This window comes from Oryctolagus cuniculus, chromosome 14 (genome assembly GCF_051225735.1).
Source record: "Oryctolagus cuniculus isolate XC-2025 breed Fujian yellow rabbit chromosome 14, ASM5122573v1, whole genome shotgun sequence".
NCBI classification, from domain to species: Eukaryota; Metazoa; Chordata; class Mammalia; order Lagomorpha; family Leporidae; genus Oryctolagus; species Oryctolagus cuniculus.
In genome coordinates, this window is record NC_142880.1 from 37,715,588 (window position 1) to 37,740,316 (window position 24,729).

The 24,729-nt window shown below is 45.6% G+C and overlaps 1 long non-coding RNA gene across 2 annotated transcripts; it reads right to left on the reverse strand.

Moving 5' to 3' along the window:
* Positions 1-1,041: 1,041 nt before the first annotated feature.
* LOC149122294 (uncharacterized) lies at positions 1,042-23,531 on the reverse strand. Of its 2 annotated transcripts, none has more exons than XR_016220248.1 (2): positions 23,282-23,531; positions 1,042-4,502 (listed from the first exon to the last, which is right to left on the reverse strand). It is a non-coding gene; the product is annotated as an uncharacterized LOC149122294 (long non-coding RNA). The 2 variants fall into 2 exon arrangements; XR_016220249.1 differs by lacking the exon at positions 23,282-23,531 and adding an exon at positions 9,946-10,776.
* Between the last annotated feature and the right edge of the window lie 1,198 nt (positions 23,532-24,729).

The window sequence follows — 24,729 nt, forward strand, 5'->3', positions numbered from 1 at the left end:
ATTGGAGAAAACATTTCCTGACATGCTGAGAAGGAACATTTGAACCAAATCTCCTCTTTCAGATTAAGTCTAGGGTGGATGTGTTCTAGGCTATTTAATCCCTGTGAATCTCAAACAAAATCACTTTAACTACCGAGGCATTTAGTTGGTAAGGCAAAATGTAACTCAACACTGGAGGCAACAGTTTGTAATCAATTATGATTTTTAGTTGGGAAAGTGCCTGGAGTTTGTTGTCACAGTAATACTTTTATTTATTTATTTATTGGCACAAAAATCTTAAATCTGGAAACATTTAATTGATTTTTTCATAGCACCAGACTGTTTCTAGCTTTGGTTCACAGAGTGATTCAGCTCATTTTTTGTGGTTCTTTTATAATACTTTTAAGACTTGGAATCATATAGAGTGTTATATATAGATACATATACCAATATCTATTACTCTTAATAGTGTGAGTGTTATGCCGGCGCCGCGGCTCACTAGGCTAATCCTCCGCCTAGCGGCGCCGGCACACCGGGTTCTAGTCCCGGTCGGGGCGCCGGATTCTGTCCCGGTTGCCCCTCTTCCAGGCCAGCCCTCTGCTGTGGCCAGGGAGTGCAGTGGAGGATGGCCCAGGTGCTTGGGCCCTGCACCCCATGGGAGACCAGGAAAAGCACCTGGCTCCTGGCTCCTGCCATCGGATCAGCGCGGTGCACCAGCCGCAGCGCGCCGGCCGCGGCGGCCATTGGAGGGTGAACCAACGGCAAAGGAAGACCTTTCTCTCTGTCTCTCTCTCTCACTGTCCACTCTGCCTGTCAAAAAAATAAAACAAACAAACAAACAAACAGTGTGAGTGTTATGATACATAATTGTATATAGTTATATAATATATGACTATAATATAGTTATATACAAGGAGTCTTCAAAAAGTTTATAGAGAAATGTATATTATAAAAAAATGCATGGATTCTAAAATTTGTTTGCACCAAAATAAACTCACCCTAACTTGTTATCCTATGTCTGATCAGGGTTCAGTTTGAGGCACCAAGAAAGATAAGGCATCATTTTGAAAACAGCCCCTATCCAGAGCAACATGAATTTTATTAAAATTGAACAAACATGAAATTGATGGCAAAGCTTGGGCAGAAGAATGGAGCAATCATTGATGCTTTATAAAAGTTTATGGAGACAGTGTCCAAAGGAAATCAGCAGTTTACAAATGAGTAACTCATTTTAGAAAGGGATGAGATGAAGTTAGAGATGAAGCCTGTGGCAGCAGACCATCTGCATCAACCTTGCTCAAGTCCTCATGGAAGATGACCAATGATCAACTGCTGACATCTCTGTTGGTTCTGCTTACACAGCTCTGACTGAAAACTTAAAGTGGAGTAAATTCTGCCCAATGGCTGCCAAAACTGTTGTACCCAAATCAGCTGGAGACAAGAATGAAGCCTTCAATGGAAATTTTACACAAGTGGAATGCAGTTCCTGGAGCATTTCTTCCAAGATTTGTTAACAGGAGATGAAACATGGCTTTACCAGTATGACCCTGAAAACAAGACACAATCAAAGCAATGGCTACAAAGAGGAGAAAGTTGCACACAGATCGAAAGTGGGCTGGTCAAGAGCAAAGGTCATGGCAACAGTTTTTTTTTTTTTTTTTTTTTTTTCTGAATACTCAACTTATTTTGCTTGTTGATTCTGTTGGGCCAGACAATGACCACATCTGCTTATTAGGAGAGTATTTTGACAAAATCAGTCAAAGTCACAGCAGAAAAAGCAACCAGGACAGCCTTTCCAGGGGGTCCTGTTCCATCATGAGAATGCTTCTCTTCACTCATTGTAGCAAACAAGGGAAATTTTGTGAAACTTTTGTTGGGAAATCATTATTCATTCACCTTCCAGTGTTGATTTGTCTTCTTATGGCTTATTTTTGTTTCATAATCTTAAAACCTCCCCAAAGGACACTCATTTTATTCCACCAATGATATAAAAATGTTGAATTGACATAGTTAAGTTCCCAGGATGCTCCATTCCTTAAGGATGGACTAGATGGCTGCTGTCATTTCTTATAAAAGTGTCTTCAACTTGATGGAGCTTATATTGAGAAATAAAGTTTAAATTCCAAGCATACTTTGATGTTCACTCATATAATATATATATAATTTTAAAATAACTATTTATTCATTTGCTTGCAAGGCAGAGGGAGAAAGTGAAAGAAAAAGAGAGAGCGAGATAACATTCCCATCTGCTGGTTCACTTCCCAGTTGCCTGCAACAACCATGGCTGAGCTGTTTATTTTATAAAGATTTTGTTTATGAATTTGAGAGGTAGAGTTACAGAGAAAGAGAGAGAGAGAGAGAGAGAGAGAGAAAGAGAGAAAGAGATAGACAGACACAGAGATGGAGAGAAAGGTCTTCCTTCTGCTGGTTCACTTCCCAAATGGCTGCAATGGCTGGAGCAAGCCCTATCTGAAGCCAGGAGCCAGGAGCTTCTTCTGGGTCTCCTACTTGAGTGCAGGGGCTCAAGCACTTGGGCCATCTTCCACTGCTTTCCCAGGCCACAGCAGAGAGCTGGATTGGAAGAGAAGCAGATGGGATATGAACCAGTGCCCATATGGGATGCAGGCGCTGCAGGTGAAGGTTTAACCTACTCCATCAGAGTACTGGCCCTTGAGCTGATTTAAAGTGAGGAACTGGGAATTCAAATCAGGTTTCCCATGTGAGTGGCAGGAATCAAACTACTTGTGCCATCAATGCTGCCTCCCAGGGTCTGTATTAGCAGAAAGCTGGAATCAGGAGCAAAAACTCGGACTTGAACCCAGGCACTGCAATCAGGGACATGGACATTTTTTCTTGTAAGATTTATTTATTTGAAAGGCAGAATTACAGAGAGGGTGGGCGGTGGTCCTCCATCTGCTGGTTCACTCCTCAAATGGCCGTGATGGCCGGAGTCAGGCGGATTCAAAGCCAGGAGCCAGGAGCTTCTTCCAGGTCTCCTACCTGGGTGCAGGGGCCCAAGGACCTGTGCTATCTTCTACTGCTTTCCCAGACCAGAGAGCTGGATGGGAAGTAGAACAGCCAGGACCCAAACTGATGCCCATATAGGATTCCAGCACTGTAGGCGGCAGCTTTACCTGCTATGCCACAGTGCCGGCCCGGGTCATGGGCATTTTAACTGACACCTTATTTGTAAGATTAGATGCCTGTCACCACATAATATTTTAGTATTATATATGTGTGTGTATATATTGCATATAATGATATTCTCACTATTAAGACTATTCTCCATATATGGTAGAAATACTTGGTTATTTACCCAAGTAACTTTTCCCTTTATTCCCCGGCTACATGGCTGTCCCATGGAATTGACTTCCCAGCCTTTCTTGGAGTTGGGTGAGGCCACGTGATGAATGTGTGTCACTTTCGGGGCTATGCCTTGTTGTTGGGGACACCTTGTCAATACGCTTTTGCCCTTTCCAGCTGACTGGAATTTCAATGTGGGGACTCAGCTTTGAACAGGTGGGCAATGACGATGGCCTCCGACAGTGGTCCCAGAATGTCCTTGTAGAGAAAAGCTGCCCTGCCTTTGAAATGCTAAATGTGAAGGAAGTGAAATCCCTGAAGCAGTCAGGGTTCAATAATAGACACAAAAGCACAAGGAAGAGGGCCAGTATTGTGGCATAGTAAGTTAAGCCGCCACTTGAAATACTGGCATCCCATACTGGAATGCCAGTTCGAGTTCTGGCTGCTCTGCCCCCCGTCCAGCTTCCTGCTGTTGTGCCTTGGAAAGCAACAAAAGATGACCCAAGTGCCTGGGCCCCTGTTACTCATGTGGGAGACCCAGATGGAGTTCCTGGCTCCTGGCTTCAGCCTGGGCTGGTCCAGGCCATTGCAGCCATTTGGGGACTCAACCAGTAGATGGAAGATGTTTTTTCCTCTGTCTCTTCCTCTCTCTGTGTCAATATGCTTTTCAAACAAACAAACAAACAAACATTTTAAAAAGCACTAGGAGGGATAGATATGGTAAGGGATTTGTTATAGAGATTTGATCTTTATCAACTGTGGGAGCTGCATAAGTAGTCTTTATTTGCTTTTGTTTTTGTTTTTAAAAATTAATTTATTCACTTGAGAGGCAGAGTTACAGAGAGAGGGAGAGACAGAGACAGAGAGAGAGACAGAGAGAGATCTTCCATCCATTGGTTCACTCCCCAAACGGCCGCAATGTCTGGAGCTGAGCCGATCTGAAGCCAGGAGCAAGGAGCTTCTTCTGGGTCACCCACATGGGTGCAGGGACCCAAGCACCTGGGCCGTCTTCTACTGCTTTCCGAGGCCATCAGCAGTGAGCTGGATCGGAAGTGGAGCAGCCGGGACTCCAACCAGCTCCCGTATGGGATGCCAGCACCACAGGAGGATGTTTAACCTACTACACCCCAGGGCTGGCCACGTGGATAAGTGATCTTTAAAGACTGTTGTCTTTATGACTGATGCAGAATTTGAAATCTTCAGTGCAGATAATTTGAAGTCTGTAAGGTCAGAAGGGAAGGTGATGTGAAATACAGTAAACCAAGAAAAGGGTGGAACACACAAGCACAAACAGTGGTTTCAGCTGCCCCTGAACTTGGGGGTATGTGCGTCTGCAGGAGAAGTTGCATTGCCATCACAGATCTGGGCCCCAGGCCTGGCCCAGGAGTCTGAGCAGCTTCAGGAGGGTCCCAGAGTCAGTGGGGCTGGTTCAGGCCCAGCTGCTGCCTCACAGCAGTGGGGTGAACAAGATCAACAGTGGTGGCTGCTGCTCCTCTCCCTCCCGGTCCCACACAAGAATCGCTCTGTGACCCACTCTAACTGGAAATGCACGGAATGCAATTCTGGGAAATAGAAGTCAGTGCAGCCAAGCTGACACATTATAAAGCCACCAGTCAACTCCTTGTCAGCTGGCACTGCACACAGCTCCTCACACCATATTTTCTCTCCAAATGAAAGCTGTAACGAAGTCATGCTTCTTCCTGACATGATACAACCGCCACACAGAAAACCAAAACCACATGAACGCTTTCCTCAGAGAAGAATGCAAAGGCCCCTTTTCGTCCTTAGATCGCGGACTTGTCCTGCGAAGTCTGCACCGTCGGGGAGGGTGGGGTGACGGCGTTCTCCCACAAGAAGCGCCGGGGACGGCTTCAGTGAATGTGTCCGCCTTCATTCACGACCACGCTCACTTATAAAAGGCAGGCAGAAGGGGGTAACTAACTCAGGGAACACTAACTCTATAGCACAGAGCCGACACTGGTGCCAATATGCCTCTCTAATTGGCTTGAAGGTCACATAGCTAGGGTAGCTTTCCAGGTGGGCCTGGGCCACACCCGGGAGCAGTTTACCTGATTGGCAGGAGGAGGGGGTGGGGAGGGGGCGGTGAGAGTGCTTGGGACTCCTGCTGCCCACCAGCAGTCAGACTAACTGCATGGGCTAGGCAGGCAGTCTCATGCTTTTACTTGAAAGTCAGAGTTACACAGAGAGAGGAGAGGCAAAGGGAGGGAGAGAGGTCTTCCATCCGCTGGTTCACTCCCCAGTTGGCTGCAATGGCCAGAGCTGCACCTATCCGAAGTCAGGAGCTTCTTCCGGGTCTCCCACATGGGTCAGGGGCCCAAGGATTTGGGCCATCTTACTGCTATCCCAGGCCACAGCAGAGAGCTGGATGGGAAGTGGAACAGCCGGGTCTTGAACCAGTGGTGCTTCAGGCCAGGGTGTTAACCCACTGCGCCACAGCACTGGCCCCATAATTCTTCCTCATTATATAAAAAGTTAATATTATGCATTATTTATAAAGTTAATTATAACATATTTAGGTTCGGTGATGTAGGGATGAGGGAGGGACAGAAAACAAAAATATGGATTAATATACATACATGAATACTTGAAAAAATTTGTGGAAACAGATGAAGTTCTTTGGTGCAAAATATTTTTGAAATCCGTGCAAAGCTTTTTCACATGAAATATTTTCCATGAACATTTCAAGAACTCACATGCATGGATTTCAAAAATTTTTGCACCAAAGTAAACATATCCTTTAAGTCCATTTTCCGTAAACGTTTTCAAGTACCCTTGTATAAGCATACTCAAGTGAAAAAAGGGAAGAAAGAAACTATCACAGTCCTAATTTGTGCAATGATCACGTGGTCATTTCTGGTACTCATCATTGCCATTCTTTTTTTTTTGGACAGACAGAGTCAGACAGTGAGAGAGAGACAGACAGAGAGAAAGGTCTTCCTTCCGTTGGTTCACTCCCCAAATGGCCGCTAAGGCCAGCGTTCCACTGATCTGAAGCCAGGAGCCAGGAGCCAGGTGCTTCCTCCTGGTCTCCCATGTGGGTGCAGGGCGCAAGTACTTGGGCCATCCTCCACTGCCCTCCCTGGCCACAGCAGAGAGCTTGACTGGAAGAGGAGCAACCGGGACAGAATCCGGCGCCCCAACCAGAACTAGAACCCGGTGTGACGGCACCTCAGGCAGAGAATTAGCCAAGTGAGCCGCGGCGCCAGCCCATTGCCGTCTTTCATTACTCATTCTATGTTCCCTTTTCCCTAAGCTGGCCATGGTTCCTTGTCTGAGCGGATGACTCAAATCTCCATTCCTGAAGGGCCGGGGCCATTAGCAGGCTCTCCACTGGTGTTTGTGTAGCGAGTGGATGGCCCTGCCGCCTGCCCACGCCACTGCTGAGCCTTTCTGAAGGTGGCAAATGCAGCACAATTTCAGCATCTGTCAGCAGCCAAGACTGCCTCCCACGGGGACACCGACAGCACCTCAGCCAGGTGGATCGAGTGCCTTCTATGTGCCTGGTTACTATTCCCCAGTAATGTTTTCATGCCAGTTGTTGGCCTAGATTGATTTGAAAGGACACATGACATCAATTACGCGCTGCTACATTTATTTCTTGTTCAAGTTGAGCACATGTGTGTATCCGGGCCTGGAGAGTCGTAACTACTGCCCTAGCAGTGCTCAAAGGAATTTATTGTTTCCTACTAATTATACATCTAAGTTGCTGGAGCAATCTGCTGTTAAGCTCTGAGAGACTAAGGCCCCTTTCTGACGTTGGGCTTGTTCAACATGCTTAAGCTTCCCTTGGTGTTTGGCACATGATAGAGCTTTGTAAATAATTGTTGAGAACGAATGAGTTGTTCACCAAGAACATGTCAAACACTAGTAACTTTCTGAGATGCCTCAAGGAGCTGACAACAGGGACTGGAGCACAGTTTAAAAAAGAGAAAGCTCTGGGCTGGGGCCAGGACAGCTGAGTTCTAGCTGGTTACGCCACCTTGAGCAAGGCTTACCTTGATTTCTGGTCTGAGACTACTTGGGAGTTGAGTTGAGGCCTCTGGTGCCCAAAGGCATTTCTTAAAAGCCTGCACAATGGCTGGCGCTGCAGCTCACTAGGCTAATCCTCCACCTGTGGCGCCGGCACACCGGGTTCTAGTCCAGGTCGGGGCGCCGGATTCTGTCCTGCTTGCTCCTCTTCCAGTCCAGCTCTCTGCTGTGGCCCAGGAGTACAGTGGAGGATGACCCAAGTCCTTGGGTCCTGCACCCGCGTGGGAGACCAGGAGAAGCACCTGGCTCCTGGCTTCGGATCAGTGCAGTGCGCCAGCCGCAGTGACCATTGAGGGGGTGAACCAATGGAAAAGGAAGACCTTTCTCTCTATCTCTCTCTCTCACTGTCCACTCTGCCTGTCAAAAAAAAAAAAAAAAGGCCTGCACAGTGTTCTAAGACGTTGTATTTGGGACATTGGCCTTCTGGGACGTGCATGCTCTGATTTGTGCATGCAGTTAACACTCCTTCTATGCACCTTTGTGCATTTTTGCTCCTGGCCTGGTCCCCGTAGATTTTGGAGTTTATAAGTTCTGAACACAATAGGTTCTAGCTCCGGCGTTCTCTGAGTTTCGTTGCCGCTGGAGTGTAAGCACCGTGAAAGCAGGGCTTTGAGCATTTTTTGATCTCTGCTGGATGACCAGTCTTCCCACTGCTCTGGGACATTGTAGAATGAATGCCTGCATGCAGAGACCCTTGGAAAAAGGGAGGTGGAGGGTCAGGTAGGGAGATGTCTCTCTCCCATTTGGACGCTTTTTTCTTTCGAAATGGAGCTGGAAAATCTCTGGTCTTCTCCAGTTCCTTGGCTTATCTGGGAGGTTCTGAGTTGGCTGCCACTGTTCAAAGAAAAGCATCTGTGCAAAAAACTTGTATCATCAAACAAAATAAATTAAAAAAATATTTTCATTTATTTGCAAAGCAGAGTGATAGAGAGAGTGAAAGTCAGAGAGAGATCTTCCATCTGCTCATTCATTCCCCGAATGCCCACAACAGCCAAAGCTGGGTAAGGATGAAGCCAGAAACCAGAGACTCAACTTGGGTCGCCCACAGGGGTGGCAGGGACCCAAGTATTTGAGCCCTCACTGCTGCCTCCCAGGGTGCACGTTAGCAGGAAGCTGGAGCTGGGAGCCGGGCAAGGACTTGAATCCAAGCATCCGAATGGGATTTGGGCATCCCAAGTGATAGCTTAACCGCTGAGCCAAACACCTGACCCAAGGAGGTTTAAATATTAACTTCCACTGTTCAAGACCTTTTGCTAAGCACCACTGGTCACTTTGTGTTGCTATGGGCACTGCAGGAGCCCTGTTCCAGAAGCCTCTGCCCAAGCTTCTCACCCATTTCCTGAGTTGATGTTTCCACTACAGGGATCTGATGAAGAACTTCTGTGAGCTTCTTACTGTGTGTGTTCAAAATTCCTTTCTGAGGGGCCGGTGCTGTGGCACAGTGGGTTAACGCCCTGGCCTGAAGCTCTGGCATCCCATATGGGCACCGGTTCTAGTCCCGGCTGCTCCTCTTCTGACCCAGCTCTCTGTTATGGCCTGGGAAGGCAGTATAATATGGCCCAAGTCCTTGGGCCCCTGCACCGCATGGGAGACCCAGAAGAAGCCCCTGGCTCCTGGCTTCAGATCGGCGCAGCTCCAGCCGTTGCAGCCATCTGGGGAGTGAACCAGAGGATGGAAGACCTCTCTGTCTCTACCTCTCTCTGAAACTCTTTCAAATAAATAAAATAAATCTAAAAAAAAATCCTTTCTGAGAGGACAACCCTACAGCACTGCTGTTAACACTCAATAAAACTTTTTTTTCCCCCTAGCAGCTGTTAAACTTTAACGTGGGATTACAGGACAGGGCAGCAGAATCTCCCACACACGCCTTCCTTGCCGTGCACAAGCAAAGGCCCCTAACGCGGCAGTCCCTGGGGTGCACTGGATTCAGCTCCCCTTCAGACCCCCTTGGGAGAAACGGCAGGCAACACTTCCCTGCCTCAGAGCCAGCCTGGGCCGCGAGATGCCTTAGACTCACTCTCAGACAAGTGAATGCGAAGGACTTAGAGACTTGAGATTGGGAGGAGAAGCAGTCTAAAATCTTACATTAGAGAGGAATGCTGGGGCCGGCACTGTGGTATAGTGGGCTGGGCCTCTGCCTTCATTGCCGGCATCCCATATGGATGCTGGTTCTAGTCCTGGCTGCTCCACTTCTGATCCAGCTCCCTGCTAAAGTGCCTGGGATGGGACCAGTGCTGTGGTGTAGCAGGTAAAGTTGCCACCTGCTGTGCCGGCATCCCATATGTGTCCCGGTTGCTCCACTTCCTATCCAGCTCTCTGCTATGGTCTGGGAAAGCAGTGGAAGATGGCCTAGGTCCTTGGGCCCCTGCACTCATGTGGGAGACCCGGAAGAAGATCCTGGCTCCTGGCTTTGGATCGGCCCAGCTCCAGCCATTGTGGCCATCTGGGGAGTGAACGAACAGATGGAAGACCTCTCTCTCTGTCTCTCCCCCTCTCTCTCTAACTCTGCCACTCAAATAAATAAATAAAAATCTTTTTAAAAAGAGAGCTATACATTAAAAAAAGAATGTTAAATTACTTCAAGCGTATGCTACTTTCTTAGGCTTTTCCTACCTCTGATAGTCCGTAATGTAAATCTTCTTTGTGAATTACAGAATGAAGCAACTTGACAAACTCTCTCTGACAAATCCAGAAAAATACCTATGTGCACAGCCTGTGGAAAGAAGACAGAGCAAGGAATTCTCCTGGTCTCCTGTAATTTGGAACAGCAAGTAGACATGGTGCCGTCCTGGGCCATGTTGACAGCCGGAGAGGAGCGTGGGCCTCTCCCCTGAAACTTCTCGGTGGAGACTGACGGAGGCAATGCTCCGTTGCCCTGTATAAATGTGGCTTTGCCAGAGTTTCCACTTTTGATTTCACTTGGCATCTGGAGACAGATGAGCCAGGTGCTTTTGCTCTGCCCTGCCTGCCCATCGGGGTACAAAGTTCGAGAAGTCTTGGGAAGATAAACACGCCGCAGAATCTGGGCCCACGGGGTCACAGGTTGTGCCTTTGCAAATTACACTCTGAGATAGCACAGTCATGCGTCGGGCTCACAAAGGTCGGGTCTGAACCGCCAACTGCAGAATCGCAAGTTTGAGGTTTATTTATACATCTGTGGCTTAACGTTTTGGAGTGGTTATCTCACTACCTAATTGAAATATATATATTTATTTAATATATTAAATTATATATAATTAATATATATAAATATATTTATATAAATAAATATATATATGAGCGTTCATTTTAACAGATAGGGAGAAAGTTCAGTAGGCTTCCAATTTAAGACAAAAGTGATCATCGAAAATTACTCTAACCATTTGACGTCCCATGGTAGCCTTGACAAGGATATTGAGAGAAAGTAGAGACAAGTTTCTAAATATGATCCTGTGAAACCTTGTCATAGTTTTAACAGATGTAGACAATCACTTGGGCAGAATTGAATGAGAGCTTCTGTGTTTTCATTTAGTGCATGTGAAAACATTGTCCTGTATTCTTATAATCATCCTCACCATCTCCAGCCACTCATGCGAATCTAAGCATGTGTGCAAGTGTTCCTGGTATCAGGCCTGGATGTACAACCCCAGGACGACAGCAGTGGTGGAGATGCTCATGCAAGAACATGCGATTAGAGGGCAACAAGCTAAAATTCAAAGGGACTTCAAAATATCTGTGGAAATGCAGAATTAAAAGATAAGCCTGGGGCCAGCGCCATGGTTCATTTGGTTAATCCTCCGCCCGTGGCACCGGCATCCCATATGGGTGCTGGGTTCTAGTCCTGGTTGCTCCTCTTCCAGTCCAGCTCTCTGCTGTGGCCCGGGAATGCAGTGGAGGATGGCCCAAGTGTTTGGGCTCCTGCACCGGCATGGGAGACCAGGAAGAAGCACCTGGCTTCTGGCTTCGGGGATCGGCGCAGCACCAGCCATAGCGGCCATCTGGGAGGTGAACCAATGGAAGGAAGACCTTTCTCTCTGTCTCTCTCTCTCTCTCACTATCTATATCTCTACCTGTCAAAAAAAAAAAAAAAAAAAAAAAAAGAGAGAGAGAGAGAAGCCTGGAAACAGTGTTAGCATGCAGCAGGCTAAACTGCCGCTTGCAATGCCACCAGAGCACTGATTGGAGTCCTGGCTGCTTTGCTTCCAATCCAGCTTCCTGCTAATGTACCTGGGAAGGTGGTGGAAGGTGGTCCAAGTCTCCATGTGGGAGACTGGGGTGGAGGTCTAGTCCCCTGGCTTCAGCCTGTATCAGTCCTGGCCAAAGTGGCCGTTGGAGAGAGAACCAGAAAATGGAAGATTTCTCTCTCCAGTTTTCTGTCTCTCCCTCTCTCTCTGTCACAATACTTTTGAAATAAATAAATAAAATTTTAAAAATATACATGTATTTTGGTACAAAAATTGGAATTCATGAATAGTTTTTTCATAATATAGATTTTCCATTTTTTAAAAAAGTCTATTTATTTATTTGAAAGGCAGACTTACAGAGAGAGAGAGAGAGAGAGAAGGAGAAACAGAGAGAGCGCTCTTCCATCTGCTGGTTCACTCCCTATATGACTACAATGGCAGGAGCTGGGCTGATCTGAGTCAGGATCCAGGAGCTTCATCTGGGTCTCCCACATAGGTGGCAGGGGCCCAAACACTTGGGCCATCTTCCGCTGCTTTTCCAGGCACCTTAGCAGGGAGCTAGATTGGAAGTGGAGCAGATGGGACTTGAATTGGCACCCACATGGGGATGCCAACGACGCAGGACCTGCTACACCACAGTGCTGCCCCTGTGAAGATCTTTCTTATGCAAGGATATATATTTTTTTCACCAAAATAAACTTATGTTTTAATGTATTTTCCCACAAGCATTGTGAAGAACCCTCTTGTGTTGACAGCCTGTTTTCAGGGAGAGGAGTTCTAGGCATCTCAGACTCAATAAAGCTCTTGCAGAGAGTCCCCCTGCATACAAGTTTTACCCATAGAGCAGCCAGCACAATATCTCCTAAAATCAGTATCCAGAAGAGTCTATGGAGAAGGTAGGATGTTTAAAATTGTTTGGAAGATGGGATGAAGTGTATCTCTGAGAGTCACATTAAATTTTTTTTTAAAGATTTATTTTATTTATTTGAAAGACAGTTACAGAGAGAGGCAAAGACAGAGAAAGAGGTCTTCCATCTGCTGGTTCACTCCCCAGATGGCTGCAATGGCTGGAGCTGCACCTATCTGAAACCAGGAGCCAAGAGCCTCTTCCGGGTCTCTCACGTGGGTGCAGGGGTCCAAGGACCTGGGCCATCTTCTACTGCTTTCCCAGGCCATAGCAGAGAGCTGGATTGGAAGAGGAGCAGCCGGGACTAGAACCGGCGCCCATATGGGATGCCAGCACTTCAGGCCAGGGCATTAACCCGCTGTGCTGGCCCCTCAAAAAAAAATTTTTTTTAAGATTTGTTGTTCATTTGAAAGGCAGTTACAGAGAGGCAGAGGCAGAGAGAGAGATCTTCCATTTGCTGGTTCACTCCCCAAATGGCTGCAGTGGCCAGAGCTGGGGTAACCTGAAGCCAGGAGCCAAGAGCTTCTTCCAGGTCTCAAGGGTCCAAGGACTTGGGCATCTTCCACTGCTTTCCCAGGCCATAGCAGGAGCTGGATTGGAAGAGGAGCAGCCAGGACTCAATCCAGGGCCCACACAGGATGCCGGCACTGCAGGCAGCGGCTTTACCGGCTATGCCATAGTGACGGGCCTCAAAATCTCTTAAAGAAAGGCAAGCTTTTCTTCTTCCTTCTTCTTCTTCTTCTTCTTCTTTTGTGTGTGTGTGTGTGTGTGTGTGTGTGTGACTTCTCTTTAAATGTGTTCTTTCTTCAAGAGGAAAAATCCACTTCTTCCTAAGTTCGGGTACTCTCATGGGCTACACTGCTCAGGGAAGCTCCTCAGGGACAAGTCTGTGATGTGTGTCCCTGGAACCTTCACCACATATCACTGTCCCATGTCCAAGCAACAGAAACTGCCAAGCTGCCCTGGGACTTTGGGGTAAGTGACTTCGGAATGCTGAGATTCGTTCGAAATGCCTGACTCAGTCCTAGCTGCCTCATATGGTCAGCACGGTTATGAGGGGAGCCTTCTCACACAATGGGAAGAAAAGGGCTCCTGAACTTGCGGACTGTGAAACTACAAGCTGCTCCCCTCGCTTCCTCTGCCTTCCGCGGAACAGGCCTTCATTTCTGCTGCCTCTCATCACCCTGAGAAAGAACGGGGCAGGCGCCCTCCCAGCTCCATCCTGGCCCATCAGCCTCGCCTTGCACATGCTGGTGGGCCAGCAAACCAAGACCACCGAATTGCACGCTAGAACTGAGATGAGCAGATGCATGAAACAGACCACCAAGGCCTTGGAAAGCAGAGCCCATGGGTCTGTGCGCAGTATCAAGCGGTGTATAAGAACGTGCCAGGCAGAAGCCCTGTGGGGGCGTCATGTTTTCTGTCATTTTTGCTCTTACCAAAGAGAAGTGTGCATGCACGTATGGACACAGAGTGTACGAGGCTGGTATGGAAAATGGAGGGCTCTCCCAGCTCTTCCACTTCCCACTCTGAAGGCAACCCCACTCGACTTCCCAAATGATGTCCTGGGTGTTTACCTCTGGAGCCCTAAATCAGATACTTTTATGGCTACTTCTTGAATTTTGACATTTGAATGTTATCTGTTGACTTTTTTTTTTTTGGACAGGCAGAGTTAGACAATGAGAGAGAGAGAGAGAGAGAAAGGTCTTCCTTTTTCCATTGGTTCAGCCCCCAAATGGCCACCACGGCCGGCGCGCTGTGCTGATCCAAAGCCAGGAGCCAGGTGCCTCCTCCTGGTCTCCCATGCAGGTGCAGGGCCCAAGCACTTGGGCCATCCTCCACTGCACTCTCAGGCCACAGCAGAGAGCTGGCCTGAAGAGGAGCAACCGGGACAGAATCTGGCACCCCGATCAGGACTCGAACCCGGGGTGCCGGCACCACAGGTGGAGGATTAGCCAAGTGAGCCATGACGCCGGCCCATCTGTTGACTTCTTGCTATGGAAGAGACAGATTTAACCCCCTTCCTAGCTTCTTGCCACCACCCTCCAGCTGGGGACGCTCAGGTGTTTTCACACACTCAGCTCGATAGATAAATCTGTTCCCACACGATGGCCATTCAAAAGCTATTTGCAGCTGAGCTAGGAGGTGCTCGTGGGAGAGCTTTCCCTGTTCGCCATGCTGTGGTCTCAGTGTCCCACCAAAACCTGTGAAATTTCATCCTCATCGTGAGGTGGTAAGAGGTGGGACTATGGGAGCTTTCAGAGCTGATTGGCCACAGGGGCTCTGCCCTCAGACGTGGAGGAATCACTCAGTGTTCATGGGTGAACTCCAGAGCGGGTCTGTTGTAAAAACCAGCGTGAGTCTGGCCCACCCTCCACTGTGCCGTGACCCAGCAGGACGCTGAGACATGACGCCAGCCGCTGAGCAGCGGCTGGGCCTGTGCTCTCTGAGTTCTGAGCCTCCAGCACCGGGAGCTCAATCAAGCTCTGTTCTTCCTCAATTCCCCAGCCTTGGCATTCAGTGATAGCAACAAAAGAACAGACTGAGACGCTCTACAGCTTGCTGCCTTCCCTGGTAGCAACCAGGTGCTTGCCTTCTTCTCTATCTGTTCATCACTAGGTCAGTTTTTATTTTTGTTTGTTTGCTTTAGAAACCTTTTATTTAATGAGTACAAATTTCATAAGTACAACTTTAGGAATATGCCCACCGTCCCACCACCACTCTCACCCCACCTCCTCCTCCCTCTCCTATTCCCAGTCCCATTCTCCATTAAGATTCGTTTTCAATTAACTTTATACACAGAAGACCAACTCTATACTAACTCAAGAGTTCAACAATTTGCACACACACACAAAAAATATAAAAACTGAAAACAAGTTTTACAGTTAATTCTCATAGTAAAACTCACTGAGGACAGAGGTCCTGCATGGGAAGTAAGTGCACAGTGACTCTGTTGTTAATTTAGCAATTAACACTCTTATGTATGACGTCAGTGATCACCCAAGGCTCTTGACATGAGCTGCCAGGGCTATGGAAGCCTTTTGAGTCCACAATCTCTATCAGTATTTAGACAAGGCCATAAGCAAAGTGGAAGTTCTCTCCTCCCTTCAGAGAAAAGTATGTCCTTTTTTGATGGCCCCTTCTTTCCACTGGCGTCTCACTCACAGAGATCCTTCATGTAGGATTTTTTTTTCCACAGTGTCTTGGCTTTCCATGCCTGAAATGCTCTATGGCTTCTCACCCAGACCAGAATGCCTTAAGTGCTGATTCTGATGTCACAGTGCTATTTATAGTGATTATCATTCTATGAGTGTGCTGTGTGGACTGTTTCCCATGTTGGAACATTCTCTCCTTTTTAATTCTATATATTGTTATTACCAGACACTTGGTCTTATTTATATGATCGCTTTAACAATTAATACTATCTATATTTATATCTATTAAATATATATAGATATATATTTACATCTATATATATATCATATTTTTTTTAAACTTTTATTTAATGCATATAAATTTCCAAAGTACGACTTATGGATTACAATGGCTTCCCCCCATACCGTCCCTCCCACCCACAACCCTCCCCTTTCCCACTCCCTCTCCCCTTCCATTCACATCAAGATTCATTTTCGATTATCTTAATATACAGAAGATCAGCTTAGTATACATTAAGTGTGGTAATAATACCATCTCAAATGTTAAAGTGATCATATTAAGTGTTAAATATATATATATATATGCATATATAAATATGATATATATATATATCATATTTAACACTTAATATGATCACTTTAACATTTGAGATGGTATTATTACCACACAGCTGAATGGGATTTGGAGTCCCATAGCAAGTTTTTTTTTTTTTTTAAGATTTTATTTATTTGACAGAGTTATAGACAGTGAGAGACAGAGAAAGGTCCTCCTTTAGTTGGTTCACCCACCCCCCAAATGGACACAACAGCTGGGCCGATCCAAAGCCAGGAACCAGGAGCCCCCCCAGACCCTTCACGTGGGTACAGGGGCCCAAGAACCTGGGCTACCCTCCACTGCTCTCCCAGGCCACAGCAGAGAACCAGACTGGAAGATGAGCAACCGGGACAGAACCAGCGTACATAGGGGATGCCAGCACCGCAAGGGGGAGGACCAACCCAATGCGCCACGGGGCAGGCTCCCCTATAGCAAGTTTTTAGCTGTACCCTTAGAAGTATGCTGGTAGGAATGTATGCTGAACTATACAGCTCCTCCCTCTCTTATTCCCACTCATTATTTGCTGGAATCTATTTTCATTTGACTTTATACACGTATGATTAATTCTATGTTAAGTAAAGAGTTCAACCACTGATATTAAGAAGGAAGAGAAAAAAAACCTGTTTCTTGAAAGTCAAGATAAGGGCAGTTCAAGTCATTGCTTCTCAAAATGTCATTTTCACTTCTACTGGTTTCCTTTTAGGTGTTCTATTAGTTATCACAGATCAGGGAGAACATATGGTATTTGTCCATTTGGGACTGGCTTGTTTCACTAAGTATGATGTTTTCCAGATTCATCCATTTTGTTGCAAATGACCAAATTTCAATTTTTTTTTTACCATTGTGTAGTATTCCATAGAAGACATATCCCATAGTTTCTTTATCCAGTCTTCAGCTGATGGGCATTTAGGTTGATTCCATGTCTTAGCTATTATGAATCGAGCTGCAATAAACGTGGAGGTGCAGATAATTCTTTTACTTGATGATTTCATTTCTCTTGGGTAAATTCTCAGGAGTGGGATGGCTGGGTCATATGGTAAGTCTATATTCAGATTTCTGAGGTATCTCCAAACTGTCTTTCATAGTGGTTTTACCAGTTTACATGCCGCCAACAGAGGATTTGGGTGCCTTTCCCCCCACATCCTCACCAGTATTTATTGTTTGTTGATTTCTGTATGAAAGCCATTCTAACTGGGGAGAGGTGAAACTTCATTGTGATTTTCATTTACATTTTCCTGATAGCTAGTGATCTAAAGCATTCTTCCATGTGTCTATTGGCTGTTTGGATTTCCTCTTTAGAAAAATGTCTGTTTGAGTCCTTTGTCCATTTCTTAACTGGGTTGTTTTGTTGTTGTAAAATTTCTTGATCTCTTTATTTATTCTGGTTATTAATTCTTTATAAGTTGCGTAGTTTGCAAATAATTCCTTCCATTTTGTCGGTTGCCTCTTCACTTTCCTGTTTCCTTTACAGTACAGAAACTTCTCAGTTTGATGTAATCCCATTTGTTAATTTTGGTTTTTAATGCCTATGCCTCTGGGGTCTTTTCCAGGAACTCTTTGCCTGTGCCAGTGTCTTGCAGTGTTTCCCCAATGTTTTGTAATAATTTGATGGTATCAAGTCATAGATTTAGGTCTTTAATCCATTTTGAATGGATTTTTGTATAAGGTGTAAGGTAGGAGTCCTGCTTCATAATTTTGCATGTGGAAATCCAGTTTTCCCAGCACCATCTGTGGAAGAGACTATTCTTGCTCCAGGGATTGGTTTAAGCTCCTTGGTCAAATATAAGTTGGTTGTAGATGCTTGGATTGATTTCTGGTGTTTCTATTCTGTTCCACTGGTATATCCATCTGTTTTTGTACCAGTACCAGGCTGTTTGATTGTAACTGCCTTGTAGTATGTCTTGAAATCGCGTATTGTGATTCCTCCGGCTTTGTTTTTGTTGTCTAAGTTTGCTTTTGCTATTTGACATCTGCTGTGTTTCCAGATGAATTTCAGCATCATTTTTTCTAGATCTGAGAAGAATGTCTTTGGTATTTTGATTGGTATTGCATTGAGTCTGTAAATTGCTTTTGGCAGTATGGACATTTTGATGATATTGATTCTTCCAATCCATGAACATTGAAGTTTTTTCCATTTTTTGTGTCTTCTATTTCTTTATTTAATGTTTTGTAATTCTCATAGAGATCTTTGACATCCTTGGTTAAATTTATTCCAAGGTATTTTATTTTTTTTTTTGTAGTTATTGTGAATGGGATTGATCTTAGAAATTCTTTCTCAGCTGTGGCATTGTCTGTGTATACAAAGGCTGTTTTTTGTGTGTGTGTTGGTTTTTTAGATTTATTTATTTATTTGAAAATCAGAGTTACACAGAGAGAGGAGAGGCAGAGAGAGAGACAGAGAGAGAGAAAGTGCGAGAGAGAGGTCTTCTATCCACTGGTTCACTCCCCCAATGGCGGCAACAGCCGGAGCTGTGCTGATCCAAAGCCAGGAGCCAGGAGCTTCTTCCAGTCTCCCACATGGGTGCAGAAGCTCAAGGACTTGGGCCATCTTCTACTGCTTTCCCAGGCCATAGCAGAGAGCTGGATCAGAAGTGGATCACCAGGACTCGAACCGGCACTCAGATGGGATACTGGCACTGCAGGTGGTGGCTTTACCCTCTACACCACAGCACCAGCCTTTTGTGTATTGATTTTTATATCCTGCTACTTTACCAAACTCTTCTATGAGTTCCAGTAGTCTCTTGGTGGAGTCTTTTGGATCCCTTATATATAGAATCACGTCATCTGCAAATAGGGATAGTTTGACTTCCTCTTTCCTGATTTGAATCCCTTTGATTTCTTTTTCTTGCCTAATGGCTCTGGCTAAAACTTCCAGGACTATATTGAATAGCAATAGTGAGAGTGGGCAAGCTTGTGTAGTTCTGGATCTCAGTGGGAAGGCTTCGAACTTTTCCCCATTCAATATGACACTGGCTGTGGGTTTGTCATAAATAGCCTTGATTGTCTTGAGGAATGTGCTTTCTAAATCCAATTTGCTTAGAGTTTTCTTCATGAAGGGGTGTTGTATTTTGTCAAATGTTTTCTCTATTGAGATAACATATGGTTTTTGTTCTTCAGTTTGTTAATGTGCTATATCACATTGATTGATTTGCGAATATTGAACCATCCCTACATATCAGGGATAAGTCCCACTTGACCAGGGTGAATCATCTTTGTGATGTGTTGTTGGATTTGATTGGCCAGAATTCTGTTGAGGATTTTTGCATCTTTATTCATGAGGGAAATTGGTCTGTAGTTCTCTTTCTCTGTTGCATCTTTTCTGGGTTTAGGAATTAAGGTGATACTGGCTTCATAGAAAGAATTTGGGAGGCTTTTTTTCCTTTCAATTGTTTTGAATAACTTGAGAAGAATTGGAGTTAGTTCTTCTAGTAGAATTCAGCAGTAAAGCCATCTGGTCCTGGGCTTTTCTTTATTGGGAGGGTCTTTATTATTGATTCAGTTTCCATCTTGGTAATCCATCTGTTTAGGTTTTCTATGTCTTCATGGCTCAATTTAGGTAGGTTGTATGTGTTAAGGAATCTATTCATTTCTTTTAGGTTTCCCCATTCATTGGCATACAACTTTTTGTAGTAGTTTCTGTTAATTCTTTTTATTTCTGTGGTGTCTGTTACATTTCCTTTTTCATCTCTAATTTTATTGATTTGGTTCTTCTCTCCTTTTTTTGTTAGTTGGCCAATGGTGTGCCAATTTTGTTTATTTTTTTTAAAAAAAAACCAACTCTTCATTTTGCTGACCTTTTGTACTTTTTTTTTTTGGTTTCAATTTTGTTTATGTTTTCTCTAATTTAATTAATTATTTATTTTCTTCTACTAGTTTTGGGTTTGATTTGCTGTTATTTTTCTAGATCTTTGAGGTGCATGGATAGTTCATTTATTTGGTGCCTTTCTAATTTCTTGATATAGACACCAGTTGCTATAAACTTTCCTCTTAACACTGCTTTTGCTGTATCCTATAAGTTTTGATATGTTGTATTGTTGTCTTCATTTGTTTCCAGAAATTTTTTTATTTCTCTTTTGATTTCTTCTATGATTCACTGTTCATTCAGGGGCATGTTGTTCAGTTTCCATATGTCTATATATGTTCTGGAGATTCCTGAGTTGCTGATTTCCAGCTTTAATGCATTGTGGTCCAAGAAGATGCATAGTTTGATTTTGATTTTTTTGAATTTGCTGAGACTTGCTTTATGGCCTAGCATGTGGTCTATCCTAGAGAAAGTTTCCATGCACTGGTGAGAAAAATGTGTACTCTGTGGCTGTTGGGTGGAAGGGGCTGTAGATATGTTAGGTCCATTTGGTCTATTGTGTCGATCAATTCTGTTGTTTCCTTGTTGATTTTCTGTCTGGTTGATCTGTCCATTGCTGAAAGTGGGGTATTGAAGTCCCCCATTACTATTGTATTTGAGTCTTTATCTCCCTTTAAAATTTCTTTTAGATAGCCAGGCACCCTGTAATTAAGTGCATATACATTTATTATAGTCACATCTTCCTATTTAATTGATTCTTTAATCATTATATAGTGTCCTTCTTTGTCTCTTTTAATAGTTTTTGTGTTAAAGTCTATTTTGTCTGATATTAGGATGGCCACATCAGCAATTTTGTGGTTTCTATTAGCTTGGAATATCTTTTTCCATCCTTTCACTTTAGTCTTTGTGCATCTTTCTTAGTGAGATGTGTTTCTTGTAGGCAGTAAATAGAATGGTTTTCTTTTTTAATCCATTCAAACAGTCTGTGTCTTTTAACTGGGGAGTTGAGGCCAGGTCAGTCTTAAACTCCCTTCCAGCTATGAACATGTGTGGCGATTCCTTTCAATATGCTCAGATGCATTCCCTCAGAAGTCATTTAAAGTCTTTAAGCCTCTCTGATTTGGATAGTTTGATCCCTTACTTGTTGTCACTTTAGTGGTGCTTCTGCCAAGAGTGGAGGCAAATGTGTGAATACAATCAGCTATGTTTACCTGGAAGTCTGCTAAGCAAGTTTTACAAAGATTTATTTATTTGAAAGGTAGAGCTACAGAGACAGAGAGAGAGAGAGAGAGGTAAGAGTGAGAGAGATTGAGGGGACTTCCATCCACTGGTTTGCGCCCCATATGGCTACCTGGTTTCAACCGTGAGCCTGGAATTCCATCTGGGTCTTTCACATGGGTGCAGGCACTTGGACCATCTTCTGCTGCTTTCCCAGGTGCATTAGCAGGGAACTAGATTGGAAGCAGAGCAACCAGAATTTTCCATATGGGAAGCTGGCATTGCAAAGCGGCAGCTTAACTTGCTATGCCACAACGCAGACCCCCCACTAAGTAATTTGAAGTATATTTTAAGAAAAAATAATAGAATTGGCCAGTGCCGTGGCTCAATAAGCTAATCCTCCGCCTGCAGCACTGGCACACTGGGTTCTAGTCCTGGTCGGGATGCCAGATTCTGTCCCTGTTGCTCCTCTTCCTGTCCAGCTCCCTGCTGTGGCCTGGGAGTGCAGTGGAGGATGGCCCAAGTCCTTGGGCCCTGCACCCGCGTGAGAGACCAGGAGAAGCATCTGGCTCCTGGCTTTGGATCAGCGCGGTGCGCCAGCAGCAGCGGCCATTGAAGGGTGAACCAACGGAAAAGGAAGACCTTTCTCTCTGTCTCTCTGACTGTCCACTCTGTAATGTTGTACAGAGCAACCTTCAAGTGCAGGCCTGGCATGTGTAGAGTCTAGGGCCTCCTCTAAGTTGTTAGGTTAAAGGAGAACAACACCTCTATCAGTTCTTCCCAGCATCTGGTCTGTGGGTTGAATCTATGATTCCCATGACATCTGTGTGACAGATGAAGTCCCCAGGAAGTCCTCAGCCCTTGGTCTTCACCACCAGCCTCAGAGTCTCATGGAGGCTGTGAACCTCTTGCTTCGTCTCTCCGCCCCACCTACAGCAACTGACTGTAAACAGGAGACTGCAAATAGAAGAGCAGGACCTTCCAAGGCCCTGCGCCACAGCAGAGACTTGGGACTGCCTTCCACTCTCCTTTTGACTTCTCTTTCCCCTGGTCTCCTTCACAACCCTGGGGTAGGAGGAGGAAGCACACGTTCCACTAGAGCGCTTGGGCCTGCCCAGCCTGCAGGATCAGGGGTTAGAATCCTGCCAGGTCACCTTTCTCAGAAGTGAATGAACACAGCCTTGCCAGGAGACAGCTTCATCTGCCTCCCACTGCCAGCACATTTCAGGCAGGGGACAAAGGAAAAGGGAAGTGTTTACAGCTCAGAGTTCCCACAGGGTCAGTTCCTAGTAGGGGAGTTAGGAAGGGGCTTCCACCTACCTCCTTATATACACCCATTCACTCAGTATTTTTATGTAGGTCAAATGGGACTTGAAGAAATATCAGGCAACCCTGAACTGGGAAAGAATTCTCCAAATGAGAACTGTATGGTCTCAAGAGGGCATTGTGGGAGGGCTAAGAGAGGACCCTTAGCTTGGCAGGCACGCAATGATCATCTCCAGGAACTGACAGTGGGTAGACAGGCCTCTGGGTTGTCTGTGTGTTTGCTTTTCTCATACCACCTGGGGCTGGGCATTTGATACAGAGGTCCAGGTGCTGCTTAGGGTGCCTGCATCCCATACTGGAGTGTCTGGGTTTGAGTCCTGGCTCTGCTCCCAAGTTCAGCTTTCTGCTAACGCACATTCTGAAAGGCGGCCATCAAACAGTTGGGTCCCTTGTCCTTGGGAGACCTGGATTGAGTTTCCTTGATCTTGGCTTTGGCCTCATGCAGCTCAGAATGTTGTGGGCATCTGGGGAATGAACCATTGGATAAGAGATCTCTCTGTGCCTGTTCTGACTTGTCTATCTGAGTCTCTTTGCCTTTTAAATAAATAAAACACATTAAAAAATAAAAAATATAAAAAGAACCACTTGGCTGTCTCGTATCTTAGGCTCCACACTCTAGGCATTTGTCACGTTGCTGTGTCCCAGTGATATCTTTGGCTCCTAGGATCAGAGCTTGTTTGCTTTACTATTTGGATGCCTCACACAAGAAACCCACACCCTTGCCTGCTTGGGCTGTGGAGTGCTGGCAAGAGCCACCTCCCCTTCTCTTAACTGCAGGCTTACCTGGTGCTTCTCATCCAGGTTTCTGTCATGTGGTCTAGTGCTCAGCTGGAGGCGGGAGGGGACGCTGCCCAGGTCTGGACCTCAACCGCGCTGCTCATTTCAGCTTCTCAGACAAGAGCTCCACTCTCCATCCCGCTCCGAGCTCATGGCAAGCTGCTTGCCGAGCCAACCCCATTTTCTGCTCGTGTGTGTCTTTATAATTTCCAGTAATAACTCACAGGCAGCTGCCTTCCTATGTAGGATCAGCTGCCGGAAATGCAGGAAACCACACAGGCCAGAAACAAAAAGACACTCGAAGTATTGTGTAGACAACACGTGTAAGACGTTAGAAACCACAACATCCTACACCTGTGGCAACATCAGCTGCAGATGGGGATGCCTCAGCAGGCCACGTTAGACTGCAATGCCTGTTTCTTCTAAGGAACAGACTGGGGCTGACTTCCTGCCAAGTCGATGATTGGTCCTGAAAGGCCACATATATTACAGACTTGCTGCCTCCGGAGCAAGGAGAAGGCCTCCTTTGCAAGGGTTTGCCCCGGCTCAAGCCAAGGTCATGGTCATCAACCGGGGATCCTGCCAGAGCAGCCCTGGCCCCAGAGATTCTGCATGTTCTTTCAAAATAAACAGGAAACCCAAACAAACTCCACAGGCAGGGCTTACAAAAAAGCAGACTCAGCCGCGCACACGCTCGCTCGCTCTTGTCGGAAAGCAGCACTTGCCGCCTTGCTACCAGTTCCACCAGAACACGTTAGCCATGCTTGTTTTCAGTGCCTCCTACCCGTGTTTTCTGAGGACGGATCCGGCGCCCAGAGTGGCCTCAGAGCCTTGCTGTGTGGCAGGAAACTTTCCATTGACTGGGGTTTGAGCACCTTATCAAACCGAGATTTTTATCTTTATTAGTTTCCTATTTAAGCCCAAGCTGTAAACACCATAACCATTAACAGTTTCACTGCTCAGAATACTCCAATGTTCTCAAAATTGATGGCGGTGTGCAATTTTGGGCCAGATCCAAGCCCATAAGCTCTGTGCACTATGGGAACCAGAAGAAGCGGGCGCCGGGGTAGCAGGAGTGTTATATAATGCTGACTGCCAAGCAGGAAATAACTGCTAGTTACAGACTCTGGGGATTTTTTTCATTTGTGTTTTATTTGGTATTGATTCGCAGAGTCTTTTGCCTAAGCCAGTTTCTAAACAGGAATACTGGCGAGGCTTGGTGGGAGAGGGCCGACATGCTTTGCTGTTAATTTTGCTCCCTGGGTCCCTGTAGCAAGTCTGAGAATGGGTTTTCTGAACTTGCACTTTCTCTGTTTCTTCCATGTAGCTTCTCCTTCCAAAAGCATAAAATGATATGGCTTTTTTTTTTTTTTTGCCCTTCAGAGTTAAGGGTAAGGTTATTCAATTATCCAGTACACTTGTTATGTATGGCTTTGTAACAATCCATCCACAAA